The sequence below is a fragment of the Copidosoma floridanum genome, unplaced genomic scaffold, assembly GCF_036245765.1.
Source record: "Copidosoma floridanum isolate Cflo_tuat_1 unplaced genomic scaffold, Cflo_Japanese_pri ptg000007l, whole genome shotgun sequence".
NCBI lineage: Eukaryota > Metazoa > Arthropoda > Insecta > Hymenoptera > Encyrtidae > Copidosoma > Copidosoma floridanum.
The window spans coordinates 4125508-4152471 of NW_028321884.1; the positions used below are offsets into that span (position 1 = coordinate 4125508).

Consider the following 26964-nt stretch of genomic DNA (forward strand, 5'->3'; position numbering starts at 1 on the left):
ATGGAACAAGTCATTATGTAATCAGCCAGATTCTTATCTGCTCATACACGTACAGCTCATAGTAATATTATTTACTGCTCGTTAACGTGTGTATTTGTACAGTTTGATCAATGATTACGTTCGTCGCGACTCAAATTTGCACGTTTATATTATACGCACTCGAGTTGGATTAAATGAAATCTTAATTTGGCTTACAAGCAAAGAGTTTAAAAGGCTCTCACTATATGTGGAAATTCCAACGTAACGTGCCAAACAAGCATCTTTGGTCGACAAAAATGGTCCTCCTGTGTCGACAGTCGGATGATAATTGAGGCATCCCGCGACTCGCTAATGAAAATTCATCCCACCCTGTTTGGTACTCTGCGGGTACTTTGTTTTCCTTTCCATCGTTGGGGGTCGGAGTATATATATATATACGATGGCGCAGAGCAGCGCCGGTGGTGGTGGTGCTCTGGACCATACTATTGATCCGGTGTGTTGCTTGGTGCTATTCAGAGGAACGGAGGAGAGTGAGGTAGGGGCGGAGAGGGGCGAAATTTGCGCTGCGAGCAGGAAAGTGTACGACGCTCGGCTGAGCTGATGCGATGATGACTTGTGCCCTTTTTTTCTCATCCCTCTGCCGATTGCTCGATTTTGGCGGATTTTACCATCGATTTCCGGGGATGGGAACATTTTTATTGGGCTCGCTCTTTGAAGGAGGAATTTCAGGACGAGGCGGGGTTGATCTCTTTTTTTTTTTTTTTGTTTTTTAATCGCTCATTCAAAAGTGCGCCCTTTTTTTCAACAAAAATAGATAGAAGATTCTACCAAAGTAACAAAGGATAGTGTTTTTTTTTTTTTTTTTTTTTTTAATATTATTTTTAGAGCGATTCAATACAAACTTCCGGACAATGGGACAAAAACAAAACACCTGGTCGGCCCGTGACGCGCGAGAAAACAGGTAGAAGGAAAAATAAATGTTACCCAAGTGCCCCGAGTAAAGAGATCATATCGCACTCCCTTTCTGTGTATACATGCACAAAAGGTCCACCAGCAACAGAGTGCGGATCTTTCCGATCGATCGACTTTGTTGCCACGGATGAACCGAGCAGAGTGTGTATACAATACACTTGACGTCATCGACAGGCAGCAAGTTGATTTTTTTCGTTTTTTTTTGATTTTCCTTTCATTCCGCATCGATCCCCCGTTGTTGGCAGACGGATGCGATGGAACAAGCGTGAGAGATGTGCAAAGAGTTGGACTAGGATGAGGAAGAAGATTTTTCGTACAACCCACCGATACACCCGTACAAAAACTTTTAAAGAGACGCCTTCCGTCAAACAGGAAGCGGCTACCTCGTGCAGTTTTATCTACCGACCGATGAGTCGCTCGGGAAGCCCGAAAATTCTAATTACTGAAAAACAACTCTTGGAAATGGAGATCTTATTACTTGCCCAAGGAGCCAAAAGCCAATAAAACCAGACCACGCCAAAACACATCCATAAAAGGGTTAAAGGGGATTCGGGGGGTGTGTGTGTGTACAGCAACGCCCACGTCGCAGTATAGGCCCTTTTAGAGTTGAGACACCAGATCCCCAAAGCTAAACGAGATTTTCGGTCCACGTGAACCTTCTCTCCCTGTATACACCTATTTTCCATTCTTTGTCTCTCTTACCCATGAGCTCAGCTGGTTTGCTGTAAAAAAAAAAGTAAATCCCAACGAAAACCCACTTTGTTTACATCGGAGTATCATTTCGCATCATTTCGCACTCCGTGGATGCCAAAATCATCAATTACCAGCTCTCGAAAACGTGTAATCTTACAATTACTCCCGTGAAAAAAAAAAAAAAAACCGCGTAATAGTAAACATCTCGAGCACCGAAACAATTACACCAGAGTGACTTGAAGACAAAAACCAAGCATGTACATACGATGTAGTCGGTATACATATAATGTACTCGAGCTTGCGTGTAATCCAGGCGCATCACACCGTACCCCTCGCCATGTACGCCCGAGCGTGCACTTTCAATTAGAGCCCTCGCCGATGCACCGTAATAATCAGCGATATGCTCTCCACCCCTCCCGAGCCACGGATCTCTTGGCAGCGTTATTCCCTCACTGGGCCTCCTCGTAATTGTTTAAGCACTGCTACTTGCAGATGGTACGCTCTGATCTTGCCATGTTGTGTATACAAGTATAGTCTCTTTCTCTCTCTATGCGCGCTTTTCCAAACCTCCTTCCTATGTATACATTATATATATATCTTCATATCCTCGTTTATTCCAACTCGTGCAAACTCTATCAGTTCGGGCGTTTCATCTCAAAAACGAGTTTGTTCTCGTACACTTACCCGAAAGGAGGAATCCGGTGGTTGTATGTGCATTCCTCGCATCGCTCCTTGCATTTTATTGCGTGTTACCCGCGATGCCTCCATTAATCAATCAATCAATCGGCTCTTTCTCTTCCTCGAATTATCCTCCATTTTCTCTCACGCTCCGGGTAAACTTTTTCCTGCTGCCTCGTCGTCATCTTCCTCGCGCCCCCCCCCCTTCGGCACTTGGTTTGTTTCCGGGTCGCCGTGAAATTGAAAGATCCGTGCCACGGATGCGTCCTCCTATACGGAGCTCCAAGCGTGTCCCGTATAAATTATTCACCGGTTAGGGTATACCCAGATACACATCTTTTGACCGTGGAAGAGTCACGAAGAGTTTTTTCATCGACAGTTTAGTCAATCGCTACGAGGCGCCAATGTGAAATTTACAGGCCGTCACGTCGGATGTGCTCGGTGATAAGTGCAGACCGTGTGATGTAATTTTTTGTTTTTTTACATTCGTGCGGCTGTATTAAATTACACGGTTGGCGCACGATGTGCACTCGAGGGTCACCTATTGTCGTATACGAGGTCACGTTTCTCGTCTATTATTGCTCTCGAGGAGTATAGGTAACCTCTCGCGACCCGCCAAGGATACCTCAATTTTGTAAGAGTCCCAAAGAGGAGATATATATATATATATATACGACTCCGTCCACTCCTACCAAGCTCGTCCGCCATCCTGCGTGAAGAATATAACATCCAGAAATACTTCCTCATCTCGCAAGTGGAGCATCTCGAGGAAACGTCCCACATGTTGAAAATCCTCCATTGAAATGAAATTCGAACGATATAGAAGGAAGGATATATTATATTATGTAGGCCAGTGGCGGCTAAGCTCAGCAAAAATCCCCCTTGATTGCCAGCGGCTCGGGAATAAGGTGCCCATATCGTCGCGCGACTCGTATTCGGGTCGCTCATTTTTTTTTTTTTTTTTTTTCTTTCTCTTACAGTTCCCCTTCACCTGTGCCTATACTTTCGTTCTAGGGCCGCGCGAGGAAAGAGCTTAGGACGGATCGACCGGTCGGCGTTCCCGTTTTTCAAGGGGCCACGAGTGCGCACTTGGAAATCGCACCAGAGCAAGGAGTGGGGGAGGGAAAGATGGTTTTTTTTTTCCCCTCCCCCCGTTTAAATCTCCAACGACTCCGATTGTTTCGGCGTTTGTTTTTGCAATGAAAAAACAACGAGCGACAGCCATCCGTCGATCAAACGTTTCGCACGAGCAATAGGTTCCCACTGGATTTTCCACAATAGCCGTCTAACGTGTGCACGTACCCAAAACGATCGACTTTTCCCATGTACGGCCGTGCCGTCACTCGAGAAAGCTACTCCCGATATCACTTATTCACGGAATTCGCATTGTTGTACCAGTGTTTCATCGTCCGATCGTTGGGCTTCCTCGACATGCAAATGGCAAATTTTTCGCAGCCCCTCCATATTTTCTTACCCTGTACAGCTCTCGAGTGGGTATATGTACACGTGCAAAGCAAGACTCTCGGGTCGAAAACACTGGCATCGAGTTAGCCGCGGGGGGAGGAAGATTTGCATCTCGAATTGACGGGAAAGCAGACGGGACTCGGGAGATAAGTGACTGCCGGAGCCGGAACATGCAGTGTGTGTGTGTGTGTGTGTGTGTACTCGTGAAGCGCTACCACCGCCGCTGCCTGATGCTGATTGTACATCGAAACTCGAGCAGGAGAAGTTTCGTTTGATTGCCGAGTTGCTTTTCCTTCGAGCTGCGAGGGGCTTTTGAAATTTCCGATTGACGATAGGGGAAATTCAAAGTGATTGCTGAGAAGGCATTTTTTTCTTTTTTTTCTTTTTTTTTTTTAAAGGCGTTCACATGAACATCTCATTGTTACTGCCTCATCACTGGGAAATTTCTTTTTTCTCTCTCGTATGAGTGAAATTTTGACTTTTTAATTGTCATCTCATTTTTTTCCTTCTGGTGATTAGTTAATCACTCGATTTGCACTTTGGACTGGTGATTGGAGAAATCACACAAATGTTAGGTACGAAGCTCGCAACATCATTACAATTTGATTTTTGCGTAACATTTTTTTTTTTTTTTTTTTTTTCATCTCACTATTTTTAAAGTTACGACGGAATATCTATACCCCTGCGGTGTAATCCCTAATGGTAAGCAAAAATTCCGTGGACTCACCGATTGTGGAAGGAAAGGATAACTAAAGGACAATGGAAACAGCAGCTGCGAAAAAACAGTGGCTGGCAGAGAGCATACGAGCCGTCAGATACGATTCAACGCGCGTGAAATAATTGCGTTCGACAGCCGCTGTGTCGAAATTCCATTCTCTTTTTTTTTTTTTTTTTTTTTTTTTTTCACGCGTGTGTGTACACAATAGCGTCGGCGTACCTTACACGTGTTTGTTTCATACGTTGTATACGTGCACCTTTTGCTCTCCCACTTGAGCGCAAATGATGCATGATAATGAGTTCACGCCCCGCGCACCACGCGCCTAAGTATATATAATACCGCAAAAGGCGTCCACTGGGAATTTCAAGAGTGTGTACAGGGGGGCAGGGCGTCTTTTGCAACGGAGTGCATATGAAATGATAATTGAAGGCTCTCACATGTGATTATCATGTCCCGGAGTTACCTGTGTATATATTGAGTACCTGCCGAAGCGATGTAAATGTACTTTTACGGGCGCGCCGATTCGACTAAGTGACAAATGGGTCGTGCGCGCAATTTTTACACGGTGTCGAGTTGCAAGAAGGGGGGAGAAGGAAAATTGTCACTTGACGCGGTGCCGTTGACGTCTTTCTTTAGCAGCTACGGTATACTCGTATACGCGAGAAGGAGAGAGAGGAAGCGTGTGGAGTTCACGTTTGGCCGACAATGGAGGCTATCGTCTGCCCCGCATCCGCGTATTGTTCCAAAGGTCACGCGGGTCCCTCTCTGTTTTGTTTCTCCCCCAACTTTGCGGTCCGAGAACGATGTCAATTCGTCGCTAGAGAGCTGCTCTCTCGGTTAATTGGCCGACAGAGTAATTAGGCGCGATTTATGCGACGGGACGTTCCTTTGTTTTACGGTTCTCCGACAAATGTGGGAGTTTGTCGGCGCGTCTTCACCAATAACCGAGATACCAAATGGTATGTACCTTTTAGTTTTGGGTGGCGCGTTTTCACCAGAGCAAAAAGTCTAAACAGATAAAAAACATTTTTTTATATTCCTTGAAGAACCGCGAGTTTTCAACTAAAATATAAATAAATATCGACGCAGGGGCTGATTAATATTTCGCGCTTAACCAATATATCGACGCGTCGAACCTCGGCTAACTCCCGTACACCGGATTAGAGAACTAACTTTCCGAAGTGTTAGCCAAGAGCCACTGACTTACCTCCGAGGATTAAACCGGTGGGGAGCGAGATTCAACGGGAGGGGGAAGTATATAACAATATATTTCACTTGCGAACGGCGGAGTGCTTAATCCTATAGGGATTCGAAAATAAATTTGCAAACTTTTCTAGATGGGGAAAAAAAAATTTACTCTCAACAAGTTGAGTTTTAATCAAACCCAATCATCCTCTCGCGTTAATCAAAATTTCCTTCGGAACAAAAGACGTGTACCCTATACAACGAGTTAAAAAATAAAAATAAAAGAGAGCACACACACACACACACGTGTGGGATGTACGCGCGGCCGTTGAACAGAGAAGAAACGGAAAACAGCAGTGCCAGTGATATAACGAGGCAAAATAAAGCGACTCGGTTCGCATAACTTTGTGCTTATGCATTATGTAAAAGCGATCGCGCCTGAAAATCCACGCTATACCATTACCGCGTACAACTCTGCTGTTCTCTCTCTCTCCCTCGCGTGAGAATGATTTTCGTGGGAGGTTCTATACACGCAGCCGTGGATGGCAGAGAAACATGTTCAGTTTTTCCTTCATTTCGTGTAGCGAATAAGTGTAGTATTATAATGACACACGTGTACGCACCGAGAAAAATAGAAGTTACAGCATTGGATATGGTGCAGGTATACAAAAGTCCTCAAACAATTGTAACACGTTCCATTGACAGAAGGAATCATATATACATATATATACATATATATATACATGGGTGAGATGACTTTGGTCGAATCGAATGATTTAAATTCAATAAACCAAGGCCCTATATTGAGGCAAAAATGATTCGGGAGGAGAATTTAATAACGCGGCGGGCCCAAAAAGACCGATCTCCGAGAATCATCTCCGATAGCTCCCTTAAGCCGCTCCCCAATAACTTTGGCGGCAAAAGCAGATGAGCTTAATAAGCAGGCGGTGTCGGATCGAGCCGTGAACCTCGTCACCGCGTTACCTATACGCTGGCGAAATTAAGGGGGTCCCCTCTTCAGCGAATCGCTCTAAATCTGTTTGGGTGCAAGGAGGGGGGGGGATCATGATGAAAAACGTGCATCGACAGTCCTCCGATACAACCGCAGACAGATCCCGTGGCGAGGAACAAAAGTCGAGTCAAACAGAGGCAGCATATACATATACACGGAGAAGCGCGTGCATATACATGCAAAGGGCCGGCAGGTCACGCCGATACCCTATATATGCCGTACTAGTATCTATACGGGGATGCGCAGCGCGGGAAAGAAAGGAGCCCGGCCGACGCTGGAGAAAAAACGAAGAGATGGAGTGAGAAAAAAAAAAAAAAATTAGAGAGGGAAAAGGAGGAGGAGATAAGATGTAGAAAGCGAAGGAGGAATATATATGTGCACACGGAGAGCGAGAGAGAATGAAAAGTGCGCCTGGATTCCGCGAGGGCCTTGTCTTCTTTCCTCCTTCTTTCTTTCTTTCTCCGGTTTATGCATTATGCATGCATTTCGCACGTCCGTCCAAGGCTAGTCCTTACTCACCTCACCGAGATTATCTAAATAATTATCTGATTTTCGCGATTCTTCTCTCTTCCCTCTCGTGTATGCGCGCGCGCTGTAGAGATACAGAGAGCCTACTGTTCTCGATGCTAGTTTTTTCCTTTTTTTTTTTTTTTTTTTTTTTTTTTGCGTATTTTCCGCTCTTGCTGTGTACACATCATGGAACTTTTGTTTTATGCGTTTGGACGAGTGTGTCTTGACTTCGGAAGCTTTGCACTTTGAGGAATTTGTCTTTCCATAGTGCCTTTTTACAACTTACTCACACAAGTTTCAAATTGTTTTTGCCAATAAAACGATACGTGCTCTCGTTTGTAAGGGTTTGGTTTCTCTATCAAAAATATACGTGCAGCTCCAAAGTCTACACAAAAAATTCTTCTGGCACCCCGTCCCTCGGGATTATCGCACCGTCCGGAATTTTTAGTGATAAACGCGAGCACGTATGGCTCTCCTCGAAGGGTACACTTTTCGAGGGGGGGCGTGTGAGCGAGAAGAACATTATTCGCGAAATTCGAGACCAAAGTGCCCTCAGCGTTGAGATAAGTACAGGAGATCTCGAGGGCGGCGTCGCAGGGGGTGGGACACGAATCAGATTATCGCACCATTGGCTGACTAATTGGCGTTTTTACTACTGCCACTTTTTCCGTGGCGCGAGTTTCAATATACTTAAAAAAAATTGGTTTGATCGTTTGCAATTAGATTTTTTTTTTTTTTTATTTATTACCTTTTTCCCCGGTAAATTGCATTCCCGAAAAAGAAAATCTCGGTAAAAGATCATCCCCCCCGTGCAAATTACGAGCGATACCGGGAAGCAGCAACACAAGGGAGCGTGAAATTTGGTTGTCCAAAAAAAAAAAAAAAAAAAAAACATAAAGGAGGGGCTCCCAAGTAATTCCCTCGCGTAGGGAGTGCGTACGCGAATTCATCCACTACGTGTGTTATACCGTATACACGAGAGGGCGAGAACCTTTCGATGGCGCGCTTCCCCTAATCATCGGTTTGCTCGGCCGTCGATGAGGAGGGGAAGGGCCCATAAGTAACTCAAGCCGTTATATAGGTATATACACGCGTATGTACGGCCGAAAAGCAGCACCAAAAGAAAGGAGCGAGCGAGCGGAGGAGGAGGAGTAAAAATAAAAAGAGCCGCACGGGAGTATGGGGGAGGGTTGTGTGCACGTTCGGTAGTTCGGTATCGTCTCGGGTGGTCGGTGATGGGCCTTTCTTCCACACGTTATATTATGCAGTGCACATATTATATATACATGTACGTCGAGAGAAGAAGAGGAGGCGGCGAAAGAGAGAGATTCGCTCGCGGGATGCATGTGTATACATATATACGCGTCTGCCCCGTGGGTACGTACGTTGTTGTGGGCCAGTGCGAGTGTGTACTATATATTATACGTGTGCGAGGAGGCATCGGAGACCCTGCAATTACCAAAGGGGGGACCGGTTTTCGGAGGCCGCTCTCTTTCGTCTTGCGGGCGTCCGTATATGTATATACCTCCTACAAGCTGACAATGGGAGGGCCCCTTTGAGCTCGTGCTCGATGTGTCATCGCGCTTGTACTTTCGATGCTTTGGGACCGCTCCAAGCCTTCGCACGATGACACTCTGCCCGAAAAGTGATTTAGAAATCATAGTTGCTCGGACGACTGTTTTTTCCCTTTCTTTTTTCTTTCATATTCTGTTACATATACTTAATTACATGTCTGCTTTTGCATTTTTGTACGAGCATCTTCTATTGCCACGTCTTTACACCCTCTCGACCGTAGCGTTTGCTTAATAATTTGCTACGTCCCTTTGGCAATAAAACACCCACTGCACATCGGTTCGATTAATCCAATCGCCTCGGCCGTTGGACGAAAGCCGTGTGTGTAAATCACAAAAGGGCTGCGAGGGGAAAAAGAGCCATAGCTCCGAGGAGGACGATTTCTGGAGCAGAAGCAGAGGCTCTTCCTCTGTAGCGTTCGATTTCCAATGGCTCGCTCTAGAAGAGAGAAAAAGGTCCTTGCACTTTAACGCTGAGAAAGAGAATATTTACTCCTGCTACTATACCCTCCGTGCATATGTACATATATATTTGTACACTTGCATGGCTGCACGCCGCGTCTAGTCCGTATATATACCTACTACCGCGCGACTCGTTAGGAATTCGTGTCCGGGGGCAAGAGCAATTTGCATCTCCGCTCTCCTTTCCTGCACCACCACGCGCACGAACGCGGTAAAGCTTTTAGCGGGAGCTCTCGGGGGAGCTGTACGCATATATTTATACATATAACTATACACACACGGTGCGCCTTTGGGAAATTTTAATATATATATATATATATATATATATATATATTTTTCGCTCGCGCGCGCGACTTGTGTATATAATACATATATTAGCTCTCGGGGAAAAACCAATTGGCACCCGAGAACTGCTACCGGGATACACGAGGGAGATATACAACCATGCGGTGCGGCATCCCGGGCGCGCGTGTGGATCCTACAATGCTGAGCACGCCGCTGCTGGGTTGCCGGGATAATGGGATTTGGAGCTCTTTGGGTGTACGTGCTCAGCCTTTTTTTTCGCGACGAAAGGCTACTTTTTCTCTCTCTCTCTCTCTCTGTCACTACATCTTGTTGGAAGGATGTTATGCGTGTATGGTCCTTTTTTGTTGGAGGGTGAATGATCTTCCCTGTGGTTGTCGGTGCACAAGCATTGCCGTCAAAACGAAAAAAGGATCAATCGCGTACTTGGGCTCGCGAGCGAGCGTAAAACAATTTCCCCGTGCGCCACGAGGGCTGGCGATTCCGCAGGAATACCAAAGAGGAGGAGGAGGAGGAGGGGTGACAAACTAGTTTTCGAGCCTTTTAATTGAAAAGAGATCCCCGGACGCCGATAACGCGCAAGCAGGAGGTGTACGGTGAGGAGGATGGTTGGGGGGATAGTACGCGCCTCCTTGAGGATTTTTTTTTTTTTTTTTTTTTGGATCTCCTCGCGGTGACGGTCGAGAGATGATACGCGACGATTTCGCGGAAAAGGTCGCGTAGGTGCCCGTTGTGGGAAATGTCAGCGCCCGGCTGTAATGGGGTGGCTTGCGTGTGTGTATACAGTGGCTTGGCAATTTATACTCGACCAAGGAAGAGCTTCGCTTTTTGACTTTCCGGGAAAGATGACGACTGGGTGCTTGTATACATTGTACACCCGGACGATTTAAACTTACTGGTTAATGGCACCTCTAATCGACTTGCAATTTCGTTTCTACAAAAAGACGTTTTTTTACGCTGCACCGTATCGACTCCTTTGGCCTTTTTCATTACAAATTAGGCCGCGTCCAAGATTTTAGCCGATCGAAAATAACGGGCTGTCAGGTCGAGTCACGTGGGTTTACAAGGGGTCCTTGAACTCTGACCTTTGTCAAGGCCAACTCGCAAAATCTCGCACGATTGAAATTTTTGCATTTAATTACTCGCGTTTACGGCCGTTTTTTTTTTTTCTTCAGAAATTCGCGATTTATTTTTATTGCATTGAACGTGTTCTATACTCATCTATAGAATAAACAAAAAAAGAAAAGAAATCGACGGAGTGTTTGTTGATTAATAATGTCAAATTTCAACAGTACGTACATCTACAACTCGCATCTTTACTGTATGACGAAAGAAAAAAAAGAAGAAATAGAAGAAGAATTGGTAACGGCTCAATTGCCCATACTTTAGGGCAGTAATGAAGATCACCCGCGACGCTGAAAGTGCGTTTGCAAAAGAACGAAAGAGAGAGAGAGAGAGAGAGAGAGAGAGAGAAGAAAGGGTTGGCTCTAGGAACAAGATCGACAGAAGGAGAAAAAGGAAGGGAGTCTAGTGAGTGTAGATCGCGAGACAAAGAGAGCCTGATAAAGAAGAAATAGAGTATATATGGAGGAAGGCGGGAAATAAAAGAGAAAGAGAGAGATGGCTATCGCTTAGCAAAGCAAGTACACAGGAGAGAGAAAGAGACGCAGAGAGGAAGGAGTATCGATGCACACACACACACACCAGTTCTCCTGATTGGCTGTGGGGAAATATATACGATTCGAAGCTGGCGCGTAAATTTTTGCGCTTCGCGAGAGAGAGAGAGAGAGCTAAACTCTATGCACCGAGTATATATATATATATATATATATATATATATATATATATATATGACTCCAGTGGTGGTCGCGTGGGTGTGATCGGCCGAAGCAGCAACGTGTCTGTTTACTTTGCGCGCCTACAACTGCTGCTTGCGGATAGACGTAATGGATCTCTTTCTCGGGTCTCGATACATACCTACCTACCTGCTAGCTGGTCAATGTCAATGAGGTATTTCATTTGCCGGTGTTTAACATTGATTAATATCCACGCGAGAGTTTGCTGCGATATACGTGTGGTTTTCGAGGGTTACGGTATTTCCCGGAAGGACATTACCTTAGGGTGGGTTTGATTTATTGATACTCGCAAAGGCGATATATTTTATATATATATACACCTACGCGTGCATTCCTCACACACTGACTGTAAGCTATGGAAAATAAATTATTTAGAGACGTCTATCAATTTTTACCCGATACACAAACGTACCCGATGCACAGTGCTCGAGTAACCTTGAGTAAATTTTATTTTACAAAGAGAAAAGATAAAAAGGTAAGAAAGAAATTAACGATTCGCGTACGTGTAATTACACTTTGTACTCGAGAGTTGCAGTCGTGGCCTAAAAACTGTTTCAGATGTATATTATTAATATACGAAGCGATACAATAAATACACGCCGAAACACGTACATTATGCCGTGTCGTTGGAACACAGATGGGCACACGTGTATATATATTTAAACATTTGCGTAATGAGAAAATGTAAATTAAAGCGCCATCATCCGAGTAATGCGTGCACGCCGCGGCGCGTAGTGTCGCATAAATAATACTTTTACTTTTCGTGTGCCCGTGGAACGCGGGGCGATTACGAGTAACGATGATTATTCATAAATTTGACATATTTGAATTAATTATTTTCACGAGGGGCGCAGCGCGACGATGTATACGTGTATACGCGGGTATATGTATATGTAACAAAAGGAAGAAACGTTAAAAGGCAATTAAAGGGCAGTGGAAAAAGGGAGATGAGCGAACGGTAGGCAAAGCAAACAAAGAGAAAAGAAAGGAGGAGGAGGAGGAATATATACTGGTACACTGTGCCCCAGGCTAGGTCGGCCGGATTCTACCGCTGTTGCAGCCGCGAAAGCCGTTCGTCCGAAGTGCAAAGTTCGAGCAATTGCCCCATGGCTAGTTGTAAAGTTCGACTGTCCCTGCAACTGCGAGCGGAAAAAGAAAAACTCGTGAGTACATTATCTTGGGAAAAAATAGCGAATGGCCGTATTAACATTTTAATTGGCTTTTCGTATAGATGAGTACACCCGAGATCTCGTCTTTGGAAATAAAAAATTCCTTGGAGGCCTCTCGATGAAAGCACCGCAGACAAATCGATTCAGCCCCACGTCCCTGTTTGTACCAGAAAAGCGAGTCTCATCTATACTTATGCTCTCCCTTTTTCCCACCTCGCAGACAAATACATATATATATATTTTTCCCCTCGTTTTTTTCATTATCGGCAAACTTCGTCACACGTATATACATATCCATACGGAGACTACACCCACGAGTGATGTATACAGATATATCGTTGCCAGGTAATATCGCACTGCCGCGCCTTTGTCTGTTGGACAATCGCAACGTTCTTGCGCAAAAAGGCCGTTTCTGAGAGAAAATAAGATGAAAAAAAAGGGAGGAAGAGCTCTTTCTGCCAATCGGAAGTTTTATTTACGGCGGCCGTGAGGTGTCCAATCGCCAAAGTGTATCAGGCCTCTTTGCCCTCCTTTTTCTGCCTTGAGCAGTGCATCCTCGTATGTTATTTCTTTTCGATACTTTGGGCGAGATTCTCTTTTTTTCGTTTCAGCTTGATTTTTCAATATTGACTATTCAGTCAAAGGAGCGAACGTGCTCTCTGTTGGATTTTTTTGCCGTGACGATATCAACAAATGATTCGTTTTTTTACGTCAAAGGCATACCAAAATAATTTCTCATCCATTACAATCAGAAGCATGTTTTTAGAAATTAAATTATCATTTATAGGACGGATCGTTTTTTTGCTGAAAAGACCGCGTTTTCGTATTTGCATGATGTAAAAAAAAAAAAATGGCTTTTGGACCAAATTATTCTTCATGATGTGATTAGTTTCGAAAAAATGGTCATTTCACAGCCTTTATGTGTCTGATTCCCCATCGCAAAGTTTTCCAATGAAAAAAAAAAAAGGTACAAAATAATACACCCGTAGACCCGTACGTATACAATCTAATGAATTATTCACCTCAGCGGGTGAAAATTCATCATCGACCTCGTTCCCCTCGCGTCTCGGTTCCATATCCAGCGAAAAAGGGAAAAACACAACGCAAAACACCATCCACAGCTGCACAGCACAGGCAAATGAAATAACGAAGGAGGAGAAGAGCCCATCGTTTATTATTAATCAAAATATTGCCTAGCCATACAACGCGCGTACACACACACACACACGTACACCCAGACGGGGAAAAAAAAGATACGGCGAACAAATGGATGATCGATTGCGATTAAAGACAAACACTTGTGCGCGGAGGGTGAGAAGGTGGTGGTATCCCCCGCTCCCTTCCCTCATATATATACCGTGCACACACGTGCACGGAGAGCGGCCAAGATTTCCAATTAAATTCACGGCGTGAAGCGAGCCTAACTTTTTGATTTACGCGCTCTCCGGTGCTGCTCGCGCGCAAATACGACTCACCCGTATACGTATACCCGCGTTCAATAAGAAAACCTCAAATACTGGAGCCCAGCGGTGGCGGTGGCTCGCTTTAATTGCTCATCCCGTGGCTTTTGCGGGGGTATTGCCTCTGTACACCCATATGGTTTATACACCTTTTAGCAGGTTGCATACGCGTGTGTGGTGCATGCTTGCGCCAAGGACTGATGTTTCCGTTCGGGGTAATTAGCGTTTGGCTCTAAAGTGACGCGGTTGACGTGTCGGCGGGGGCTGTTACGTGTATACATACATACCTTTGCTTTATACCTATACGCATTTAAATCAACGAGGCAATTTGAATTTGCGACGGTTTTTTTTTTTTTTTTTCGAATCGCAGTACTTCAAAGTACTTGTTTCGTGGAATAGCTTCATGCTTTTACAGTCGAGCCAACACGCCAGTTTTTATGGATCGACGAAAGGATTTTCTCTGACTATTCGGCTTTTGAAAACCCACCCCGTATCTTGTAAACCTTTTTCTCCAAGCCCTTCCAGAGTCGATGATTTGCCTTGCACCCGAGGAATTATTATCGCGCCCGTACATTTGCATGGGGCGTCTAAAATTTGATGTACAGCTCGCGATGTATACAGTCGTACACAGTTATACCAAAAACGATGCATCACGGAGATCCAGTCGAGGGGTGGGCAATTCATCTCCAAGGCAACAATCAGTACATAGGTAAATTGAGACGATTTTCACGTGGCATCGGCATCAAAAAGCGCGTATAATTTACACGGACGGGGAGGGGGGAGGGAAGAGAAGGCACCGGTGCAATAAATATTCCAAGGTCTGAAATGTGAAAAGGCACCTCATATACGTGAGTGTTTTTCTCGTTCAAAGACTGTCACGTACACTGACCACCAAAGCCTTGTTTCCCCACTCGCGTGTTCTTATTAAACATCTTTGTGATACGAGAGAGATAATGGACGCTTTGCATTGTCTTACTTTTGAAAAGGGAACCCGCGGATCTGCCACAATACGCTACTCGCACGGCTTGTATACATATGGCCCGAGGTGTTCGCGACGCCTGTGTCCGTATAAGTGTATGCAGACTCCGGTCTCGGAGCTTAGGCGGAATAATCGACGCGCACGACACGTTTTCCTCTTATTTTCGAGGCTCCCCTCCGAGAAAAAGGAAAAACCCGATTCCGCGGAAAAGAGTCACGAGAGCCGCGCGTGCAGGGGGGTTTTTGTCTCTTGTGCACCGAGGAAAAGGAAATATTTATATCCCGCGCATGTAGACGTGCACGCGTGTTTAGTACAGAAGGGAGACTCGCGTTGCGTGACCGCGGCGTGAAATGAACGATTATTCGAAGCGAGACCCTCGCCAGTGTGCGTGTTTTGGTACTCGTTTGTTTAGCGCTGGCCGAGTGTTTTTCCATAAGGGTTGATCTGGAATTCGTCTGAATTGCCGATTCGATTGGCAATCGGAATTGACGTAACCCAGAGTCTTTAGCAACGGATAGAGCGGCAATACCTGCAATTATAAAAAAAAAAAGCGCTGTCGTTTCACGCACTCGCATGGTATTATACGCGGTGTTGTGCCATTGCGTATACATACAAAACGATAACGGCTCGGCAGTTACCGTTTCTAAATGGCTTAATGATCGAACACTCACGGGTGTACCTATACGTATGTCGTACATGTAGAGCAACTCACGCGCGAGCCAGTGTCTTTAGAAGACGTTTATTGACTTGTGAAATCTAATTCTATGCTCTGTCCATTGTTCCCTCGCGGTTTACGGCTCTAATGACGGAGTACCTATGGCGTTGTTGTTACGACTCTCGGTCATTCAACTATAATCCGCGGATGAATACGAGGCGTGGAGATATTTCAGGTCAAAGAGTGGAAAATTAAATGCTTCTGTTTTTTCTCGGGTTCAAAGGTGTATGGTAACGAAAAAAAATAAAAAGTTGAGAAGAAGCGGGGGGTGAGCATCGAGCCCATTCAAGCAGAAAATTGGAAAAATTATGCTTGATTTGTATAATTGCAGTTATTAATTTTTAAATTGGAGTTATTAAAAATCGCCACAATTGCACAAAAAAAATAAATCAAAATAGTAACAGGACCCATCATTTAATGTGAACTAGAAATGGTAACGGTACAATTTTTCGTTTCGCTGTCTTGTTACACGTTTGTGTACTGAATAATCTTGCACGCCAGTTTGATCAAGAAAAGGCCAAGGAGATATCGTTGGGTTTGAAATATCGGTGGTGTAGGGAAAACACGTGGAATTTACTCTACTTGCACCTCGACCAAATAAATTTTAATGCATCTTTACTGGTTCATCCTTACGGAGAAACATTCATTTTTGTGGCTTTTGAGTATTATATCAGCTAAACATGCAAATTATCAATAAAATAAGGCCGGAGTAATAGATGCCTGCACACGAGAAATTATTATTATTTCTCTCACGCGCACGTTGGGTTTGCTGTGGAAATTAATCGATCGATTAATCAACGAGTTTGGTGTAAATAAATGATTTCCAATACCGTAAGATCTTTACAAGTTTGTCCATTCGGTGGTAAAAAGAATTCGCGTACAAACCATCTGTGCGGAGCGAAGCAAACTCGAGAAAATAATATGTTGCGTAAGTAAATTTTTGTGCCCTGTCTCATTAGGACCCCCAAACGTCAGAATCCCCTCCTGACACGTCTTGTACAAAACGAAAAACTCGAGAAACCTTTCCAAAGTTACGAACACGTAACACACACAATAGCGCGAGAAAAAAAAAAAAAAAAAAAAAAAAAAAAAAAAAAAAAAAAGGAACGCGATTTTCGTCCGCGTAAATCGGTAAATCAGCCTCGGCGATCGAAACCGGTGAAAGCGTGGCCAAACAATAAATTACCCGCGTACGCGATTTCATCTTCGCGTCGCATAACCGTTGGGTACGTACTTTTATACCTTTAAAACGCAGAGCACCGGCTATTAATTAGCGTTAAAAGCGCGTGAGATACACTTTGTACGTGTTTACTGCGACTCGTGACCATTTGAATACACACACACACACACACACACACATACGCCACATCTTTTTTTTCCCCTTTTTCTTTTTGTTTCGCCTCCGTGTACATGCAAAAGGGTGGTAAGGACTCCCCGGGCCCCCTGGCACCGACTTACCGATCACGTGAAATTATCGGCCTGTCTTATTATCTAATCTTAATTAAGTTCTCTCCTCTGGTGTGTATATATACGTTGGGCTGGGGCCCAAACGACCGTACGTGTATACATGTACCTGCACCGCCTCCAGTGAAAAGAGCGAGAGAGTGAAATAGCACTTTTCCTGTTACATAATTCAATGAATTTGACGCGCTGCAATCAACCGGCGGATCCTCCTTCTTCCGCGCAGCCGGGCATCATCGACGACGGGAGATGATAAAAGAAAAAGAAAAAAAAAAAAAAGGAGAGCCCCCGATCGAGGAAGCGAAAAAGTCGGCGAGATAGTCTCCCCTTCCGTACCCGTATACATACACACACACACGGGGTAGCGCGGGTACTCGCACGGCTCGATTGTGCAAAAAGAGAAAAGCTCAGCCCGGAGGCTCCTTCTCTCGAGATCGTACGTATAGTCTCTGTATGTATGTATATACGCACGCGGAGGCCGACCATCGCCCGCGGAAGATCGGCTCGTAGCGCCCGAAGAATGTCACTGCTGCATTGTAATGAAAATACCGATTTCTCCGGCAGATTATGAAAAAAGGACTCCCTTCCCCTCGGTGAGCACGAATTTTCGTTTCCAGACCTGCCAGGGAAGGGTATAATATCCTCAAAAACTATAATCACGCTACACACGCGGAACTAGCACGTAAACCTTGGAGCCGAGAAGAAAAAAGAAATAAAATAACCATCAGGAAGCAAGTACCGCGCGACCAACGGCGCGATTCTTCCGATCTTCACTCTCATTATTTTCCCCGCTCGACACCTCTCTTCCATCCTCCTCCGTTTTGTACGTACACGCGTGGAATGCGCGTGCCTTGGCTGTAAGAGGATTAGAAGAGTCGCTCCGGTGGACGAAAAAAAAAGAAAAAAGAAAAGTTCCCAGATCGTTGAAAAGGAGGATTAAATCGAGGAGTTATTTATTGACGCCGTCGCGGTGATGCGCGTGTGTGCTCGTATAGGTGTAAGGTATACTCGCGGGCGACAACTGCGCGGCTTCGTTGGGTGTAAATTAACGGACGAGCCACCCTGTGTTCCCAAATCGAATAGCCCCGTTTTTTCGGAAAATCAAGGATAATTTACAGTGCCGTGGACCATTACAAGTCTAGCCGTGCCCATACCTATATACACACGTCGGAATCGCGTGTCGTTTTTTCATGCAAATAGTATTACTTTTCGTACAACCGTCACACACCACTGCGAGGCATTTCGATCAAGCGTGCTGGCCAAAGTTACTGCGACAAATAATAGTCTTAGCATAACGATCAATTAGCCCCCACCTCGCGTGATCGCGATCTCGTAGGCAGCGAGCCTATGGGTGCAATTGCTCCATTTGAGCCGGTCGTATAGCTCTCTCCCCTTCGTTTCTCATTAGGTACATATCTCGAGAGCAATTTCGAGCGGCCGAAACACCCATTTGTGTGCCATTGTCCGATGGACACGCGGAGACTCGCGTTCCTCGTGGGTACAATGCACGCGTGCACCGGGAGAAAATTTTACCGCGAGGCTGAAGTAATAACTCTCTTAAGCCCGAGCTTTTACCGAGAGACAAAACTCTATATTTATATATACATGTACTATACTTGTGTGTAGGGTGTGCAGAGCACAAACCGACCAGGGCGATAAATCTCAATAATCGATCTGTCGGTGCGACAAGTACAGCCTCGCCGGTCGTTGGTGGAAAAGTTGCATTCTCTCCCTCCGGTGACACGAGGCTGCATTGTTTAGCGTGCAGGAGAAGAGCCCGATAGTCAAATTCGGATCACCGACTCGTGAAAATTCAGTCCACTCTGCACAGGTGTGTAATTTCTCCCCCTACGCGGTGATCGACTGCGCGAGCGTTGGCGCAACTTTGATCGGTACACACGGCGTGTGTTTATATTGCGAGGGGGGGGGGAAGGAAAAAACAGCGGTGGCGATTGCAATATAATATTATTATTGGTTACGCTTTGCCGGGGCCGCGATACTATTTCTCGTTGTTGCTCCCGAATTAATAGTTGGGAAAAATCATATTTCATTGCTCAATCCCCGCTACACGAGCGGTTTATCAATGAATACCCCCTTTCGGTCTCTCGCGGCGCGCTAATGGGAGCTAATCAAATTATTTCGAGAGTCAATCCCACGCGTGCGAGAGAAAATCGAGCGAACGATCGAAACGCGCTCCAAAGATATATATAATTTGTAATATAGGCACTCGTAAATTTCGCCGTTGTTCGAATCTCCACGGCCGTGTTGGTTACAAAACCGCGGGCATATATACATGCAGGTAACTCTCTAACTGCGTACGGTATATGCATTAGAAATGTCGATCCCGCGCAATAAGACCGAGGAGCGCACAGGGCCAAGAGATCGAAAGTCTTCCCGTGCAATAAATAACACGCACGTACGCCACTCGTTGTATTTTGCACGGAGGCGAAGATGAAAGGCGAAAAACCACTTTCTTCGCGGACTCTGACCCACTGCATAGCTGATCAAAGAGACAAGTTGTTATAATATACAAAGTCTCCCCTTCCCCCTCCTTACCATGCGCGCTTAGATTTCCTCGTGCTTTATGTAACGGGGGGAGGCGACACCTTCGATTTCTCGAGCGCATATTCAGCGTAAATAAATACACGGGCAACAGGTAAGTGTATACGAGAGTGCCGATGTCCCGACCGGCTGAACTCTCTTTGCCTCCGGCGATGTACCAGAGTGCCCGTCGAATCGGATTCGTTTTGCAGTATACATTCGGTACGAGTGTTGTCATACATGTCCCTCCGTCTCGGATATTTCTCGATAAATAAACCAACCACCGAAAAATCGTACCGGTCCGGCTTTACGGGGGTTCATCGGGGATTATACGAGAGTGCATCTATATCCGCGCCGATCGTGACGCAAGCACTTGGAAAATGAGCATCGGACATACGAGTGCAGCTATACATGGGGCCTACGCTTGGAAATGTACGTCGATGGTGACGCTAAAAAGCCAAAGGTGGAGTTTACGATTATTATGTGCCCCACCTGTACGTATACCTACCCTATGCACTTGATTGAAAAAGAAGAGGGGGAAAAAAAAAAAGGAATAACGCACTCGGGAGGCGACGAAAGGGCTCGTTTCCCTTTCCTCCTGGATATTTTTTCTGCTCGCGTCGCATTGCATGGATTTACGAGCCGTAAGGTGCGCGTAAGCTTGTAATTTATGAAACGAGCGCACGTGCACGCCGGCTTCGGGACGAAGTCACCGAGAGATTGTCATTTGGCGCGAGCAAAGACGAGATAAATATTTATCGACCCTGGCTGCGGAGAGTAGGTGTATATATGGTCGGTTACGACAGGCCTCAATCCCTATCGATGACGCGCCCACGCGAAACTTATTTTCTCGTTCCCTGTGATGGAGAGAAAAAAAAAAGTCCCGAGCCATCTGGCAATTTTTCCCGTTTTCAAAGGTACGAGGGATAAATTGGGCTCCTCTTCGGGGCGGACTGCAATGTGCCACTTGGCGATGCTCAGCCATGCGGGTGACGTCGACGCCATCGTTTTTTCCGCACGTATGGACTCGCTCCGCGCGCAAGAGGGGAAACCGAGAAAATTCGCCAGTTTCCCATTGTCTTTAGGCTTTTTTTTTCCTCTTTGTCTTCTCTTTTATTGGACGTCAGAAGAAGACCAAAAAGGGAATGACGGTGCTCGTTGATTTTGTTGCCCCGAAGTTGATTCGCTCGGCGTTTCGTCGAGGAGCTCTTTATTGGGGGGGACAACAGAGGGATTTCGCTCTTTGTTTCTTATTTCTCGTCACGCGTATCTTTGATCGGTTCTACTCTTTTGTTGAATTCACTTGGGCAACCCTTAACGATTTTTCATACAAATTGACAGCCCCTTGGTGTCAAAAGCACTTATCACCATCATTACACCCGAGGTTTTGCCGGAATAAACGCCGTGCATTTATTTTTAACGCACGAGTGTAATATACACCTCTGACGATTTCGTTGGTCGCATGTATTATTAGCTGGTGATTTATCAATCATTTTCGGTCTACTTTCTCGTACGCGTAACATCGAGCGAAGGCGCCAAGCAACAGCGTTGAATTTCTCAAGGAAGAAAATGTCCGCGTGCCTCTAAATGCAGATTAAAAGTGTCTCTTACGTAAGGTGGGACGCGACAACAATTATTTCCTGTTTTTGTGCCTCTCGAGCGATTCGCGCGAAAAAGAAACGCCATTCTCACGGCAAAGATGTTCGATTTGTCTCTTCGAAAGCCTTTGCGAAAGCCAAAAACAATGATGCAATTAAAAAAAAATGGGACCTAGCGAGCTTTAACGGGCATGAATAATTTGGTTTATAAATAATTTTATTCATGATTCAACGATTTCCATTGATTAATCAAACATTAGAGTATGTTGTCCTTAAGACGAGCGTTTTTCGTTCCCATGTCGTGTATTAAGGACCTCCGCCTTATAACGACCAAACCACACCAGCCGACTGGAGCAATTCTCAACTTTTCATCCTATTAATTGTAAGTAAACTAACACACTCGATCTCGTTAATAAATACACATGCACCAACACCACCCATCGGGTCAATTACGTGAACGGATTTACGAATCATTCGGCGTTTCTCGGGTGCCCCCTTTTAATTTATTAATCCGTTAAACTGCATAAACGTAACGGGGGGGCGCGAATAAGAATAAGAGCACCGCACGCGCTATTAATCGACAATGAAAATTAATGGCGTAACTCGGCTCGCCTCTTCATTACCATCTTGCTGTATTATAATACGGAGAGGTAACGAGGGAATACGTTATTTTTTTTTTTTTTTTTCCCGTTTTTTCCCGCCGTTTGATAATCGCTCTCGGCGTTAAACTGCTCGCGTTAATAAACACGCATCGCTGCAAGTAACTCCAATACTTTATTGCGAGGAAAAACGGCGAGGAAAAGATGGTTGTGGAAATTTCGCAGAGCCAAGGAAGAAGAGGTGCTCTCGAGTGCGAGGAGAACACACCTGCAATTATGGGAGTGCAATCAAGTGCTCGGATCTGCGGAAAGGGAGAGAAATTTCCATTCGCAAACACTGAAAAAGCGTTTACCGTTGCGGCTTCGTTAACGCGTATACTCTTTCTCCTCTTGTTTCCTCCCCCGTGAATTAGGAGACAAACGGAAAACTCCGCGCTTAGTGTCCGATTAGCTGCTGCTCGCGACCAAGTGGTCCACACAAAGTTTTAAAAATAATGTAAGAACGCGAAGGGTGTACCAGCTTATCGAAAGTTAATTGGCAATAACCCCTTAAGCATCGGTTTGCGTATATTTGGTATACCATCCTCTATAGTCTACAAGAGCCGCATTGAAAAAAAAGGAAAGAAAAAAAAGAAGCAACAATGGACATCAACCGGTACGCGGGTTTAGTACACGACAAGGGGAGTGACGGCTATGTGGGTGTATACGTACATAAAAGAGAAAATAAAGGATATCAAAGAAACGAGCTCACGTGTGATTTTACAAGCGAAGCATGTGATGTGTATCAGATGACGTGCGGAGAGGGGGGAAGCGGAACTCGTAAGAATAGAAGAAATAGAGAAGGAGGAAGGGAGAATAAGAACGAGCGGACAGGACGGGTAGTAAGGGAGAAAGACAAAACGTACGGAATAATGAGAGGAGAAAGAGAGAAAGACGAAAAACAGGGGGGGGGGAAGGATGGAGATAAGGGAGCCGCGAGAGAAACTAACGAGGAATAGCGAGGAAAAGGAAAGGTACACGTAGCAGTACATTAGGCGAAGGGCAGGAGAAAACTGTCGGACGTGTTGGAGCAGTTGGAGGATCTTGGCTTCTTCTTTTTATTACGTTGTACCTATACATGTATATATATATATATATATATATATAGTTCCTCGTTTATCCAGTTGATTCGCGATTGAATGATTTAAGCACCTTGTTATTTTTCAAGTTGAACTACGCTAATTGATCGGCAATAGATTTACACAATCAAGTGATATTTATTTACAACTATGAAGAGTCATGAAATTGTATTAACCTACTTTTTCGCTAAGGGCAAACAAACCGCAGTACAAATCGCAGTTTGAAGGCGCTTCCGCCCCTGTGCGAACAATGCAGATGATCAAACGGTGCCCACACGCGCGCGCAAAGTCCCGCTGAGAGAGTATACGGCACACGGCAACCGCTTGATAGCTAACTAAATTTCCCCCCCCCCTCTCCCAACTCTCCTGCGTCTGAAGGTTTTTTACGACCCCGGCAATTATTTTTTGCTCCTGTTGTGCTCGTTGTTTGTTTTGCGCCAGAGTTCGCTGAACCTTTGCCTTCCTCCAAATGCTGGATCCCGAGGAGGAGAGGCTCTATCATCCGCATGGATCTGCATTTCCTTTTGCCGGGCTATTTTACAGGAATCTCTTTACCTTGACTCCACTAGAGTATGGAATTCACTTTACTTGGCGAATTTAATTTTCATTGTATCTCCGTCGAGGGAATGATGATATTTTATTGCAAACTTGTACAGAAATGGAGGAGAGATAAAAAAAACATGTTTGCTGCTGAAACTAGAAGATTTGTTGAACAACATCACTGTCACACTGTCTGATGAATAAACAATTAAAAATAAAAAATAAATTTATTGTCCAATGAGTGATTACTCACAAATTTTATGGAGTGACAGCTTACATTAAATTCAACTGCAATTTTTCAGTCTTTTGTTATTAAAAAAAAAAAAAAAAACTAGATTAAATGAAGTTTTCTTTTAAGACTCGCAACTATCTTTAATTGAAAGACTATGATACTTGATGAGTGATAAAAAAGTAGGGACATGTTATATCCTTGAGAGTACGTGTGTACTAATAAAAATCATTGGGGGATTAACAATTTTCTAATTGATACACGGACAAGATCTTGATAAAATCATGTTTCATCAACTACTGTGATTGTCTCGATAAGTAAAAGTAAATATTCATAAATTGACAAACTTTCATTAACATACCGGATTATAATACATAACGAGCCTTTTACAGAGCATATATACTCACGAATGGGATTATATTAATTTTACGTGTCGTTATATTACAGATTATGCATGCTCGAGATTTTCCGCCTGTGACTTTATTACGCGGTGACGAGAGATCGTACAGATTTAGATCAAATGCCTCCATCAACGATTATTCCATAACCGAGTCGCAGTAGAATAATTAATGAGAGGCACCGAGCATGAATCTACGAAAATTTTTCTCCTCTGTACTTTATGCAAAATAATTTCCCGATTAATATTCCGGCAGCCGATATAATTACCGCGTTAAGAGGCAGTCGAGTGTATAGGGTTTTTTTTTTAACCGTAGGAAAATAAAAGCACCGGGAGAAAATGAAAATTCGTCACAACTTGATAAACGCGTATATACGTGCCCTCGAGGCCTTTAAAATGCAAATTTCATTATCGTCGTTACAATGATTACAGCAAAACCAGAGTCTGGAAATTCAAAAAGGTAAATCCCCCGAGCGAAACACTGACGTATTGTACTCAAACAGATCTCCACATCCAACACAGTAATGTAATTGATAAAACAAAGCACTGGTTGGTATACTCAATGTGGGGGAAAAAAAATCGCCTCGGAATTTGTCGATCCTTTCACTGCAAAGTGACGCAAAAACCAATCGATTAAATCACAGCTTATTGAGCCTGTACATACGCGTACAAATTGCCGAACAAGAAATTTTGCTTCAAAGTGACGTAAAAAGACCAGCCAAGCGTCGATGTGTTTTAATAATAAAAAAATGAAATAAAAAAACATTGGGCAATCGGCCGGGTGTCGACAATCGATCTTGTAAGCGAAAGTCCAATAAATAAAAAAAAAAAATACCGAGACAGGGCGAAAGATCGACTCTGCTAATTAAAAGGCTACTCTGTGTCCCGTGACTCTTGTAAGCGTGTATACATATTTTTTTTTTCTCTCTACCTGCTCGCGTTCCCTCGTACATATATGTACGGAACACGTTTTAAAACATCGCTACCTATATAGGAAGGAGGAGGTACGGCTGTATACGTGTGTATACACCAAAGTGAGGCGCGCAGGGAGAGATAAAAGAGCGCTTAATAACACGAGATTACATCCATCACTGTTTAATAAGCCGAGATTAAATTCATAATAAAACGTCCTAAGAGCATTATATCCCCCTTTCGTTTCGCTTTCTGGACCTTTTTTTCTTTCTTTTTTGTTCAAGGCGAGGCGGCTCCTTTTTTTTCCTTTAGTTGACGTGAAAATTTAAAAGATATTCCGTAACATCCGCCTTTTGCCTATAACACTTTTCGTAAAACGACGGACAAATAATTTCATTTTATCTTAACAAAAAGCACGGAAATAACACGCTCCGAGCAAATAGACCCGTCAAGATTAAAATTCGAAGGGCAAACTGGGGGACGTCCCGACGAGATAGAAATCGCGCTCGCTCGTTTAGCCCCGCGTGCGAGGACGACGACTCAATGAGGGAGAGGAGGGAAGAAAATCTATCGAGCAAACAAAAAGGGGGGCACCGCGCAATTGTCACTCCGCAAACTGTACAGATCGGAGTCTCCCGAGGTACACACACTCGTAGATCCTCTCGGGAGGGGGGGGGGCAAGGAGGGCCTCAATTTGTCTATCGCGATCGATACGAATTTATCGATCGACCCGCGGCGATTCGCGAGAAAGATGCGACGACACGTGGCACGTCTTCTTTCTCTCTCCACCTCCTCCTTTTTCCCCGTGTCCTCGAGGCAGATGCACGGCTGTATGAGCACACCGTATACACTTCCGGGAACGGCTCGCCGGCTGATTTATCGACTAGGAGCTTTGTTTGCGCAGCCTTTTTTCCCCTCCCCCTCTCTTTGCTCCGCGCGATATACAAAATGATGTTACTGATTTGCATTATTTGAACTAATGGCGAGATGGAAAAATAGATTCTAAGGCGCACGCAGGTGTGTGCGGGGCAATAAACGCAGTTAAAATCAATCGCTGTGTTTGCCGAGCTTTCATCTTCCGTACTTTCGCGAGTATACACGAGAGTGCAGACCATGCAGCTCTCGAGAGGATAATTACACGGGGATTCCTCCCGGCGCTGTAAGTAATAACCATATACACGCGAGCGTGAAGTTTGTTATCAATTAATGTCAAAATTGGCTTTGCTAGCGTTTGCGAATAAATTATCATCAGCTCGCCAGGTGTGACCCGCGTTGACCTTTACTAATCAGCGTTTCCTACTTTCATTTTCCATTTACGCAACTCGGCCGTTACTCCAAAGAGGATATCTTTATCGGTGCTTTGAAATCCAAAAGACGATCGGAGCTTTTCGTGCAACAACTCGATTATTGACCCGAACGTAAGGGTGTTTTTTTCAAGAGGTGGAGCCGTGCAATTCCAAAGATTCCCATCTCGCGTCCCACTACCGAGGGATTGCTCGATTTCTCGGGCAACTTCACAGCGTCCAAGACCCCCCCCCCCCGAAAATGTCCTTTCTCTTATCGGGCTCCCGATGATATATAAGACTTTTATTTCCCGAGAGAGAGCCCGAGAAGTAATGGAAGAAGAGGGGAGAAAAGTATATATATATATCCTTTTCTATATGTACTTGATTCTCCAGCATTTTCCACGTTACCCCCGTCTTCGTGTCGCTCCAATCAAAGCCGAGTCCATTATACAAGACAAAACCCCGAAAAAGGTAAAAATATGCTTCAACCACCCACGCTTGCGAAAAACAAAATCCAAGAGCGCTTCCTCGTCCATATACGCGCGTGTCCTGCGGCG

General features: G+C 44.7%; 1 protein-coding gene across 7 annotated transcripts in view; it reads right to left on the bottom strand.

Moving 5' to 3' along the window:
* Window positions 1–26964, bottom strand: part of Prosap (SH3 and multiple ankyrin repeat domains prosap) — a 170643-nt gene that overhangs the window by 89149 nt on the left and 54530 nt on the right. The window lies entirely within an intron of this gene.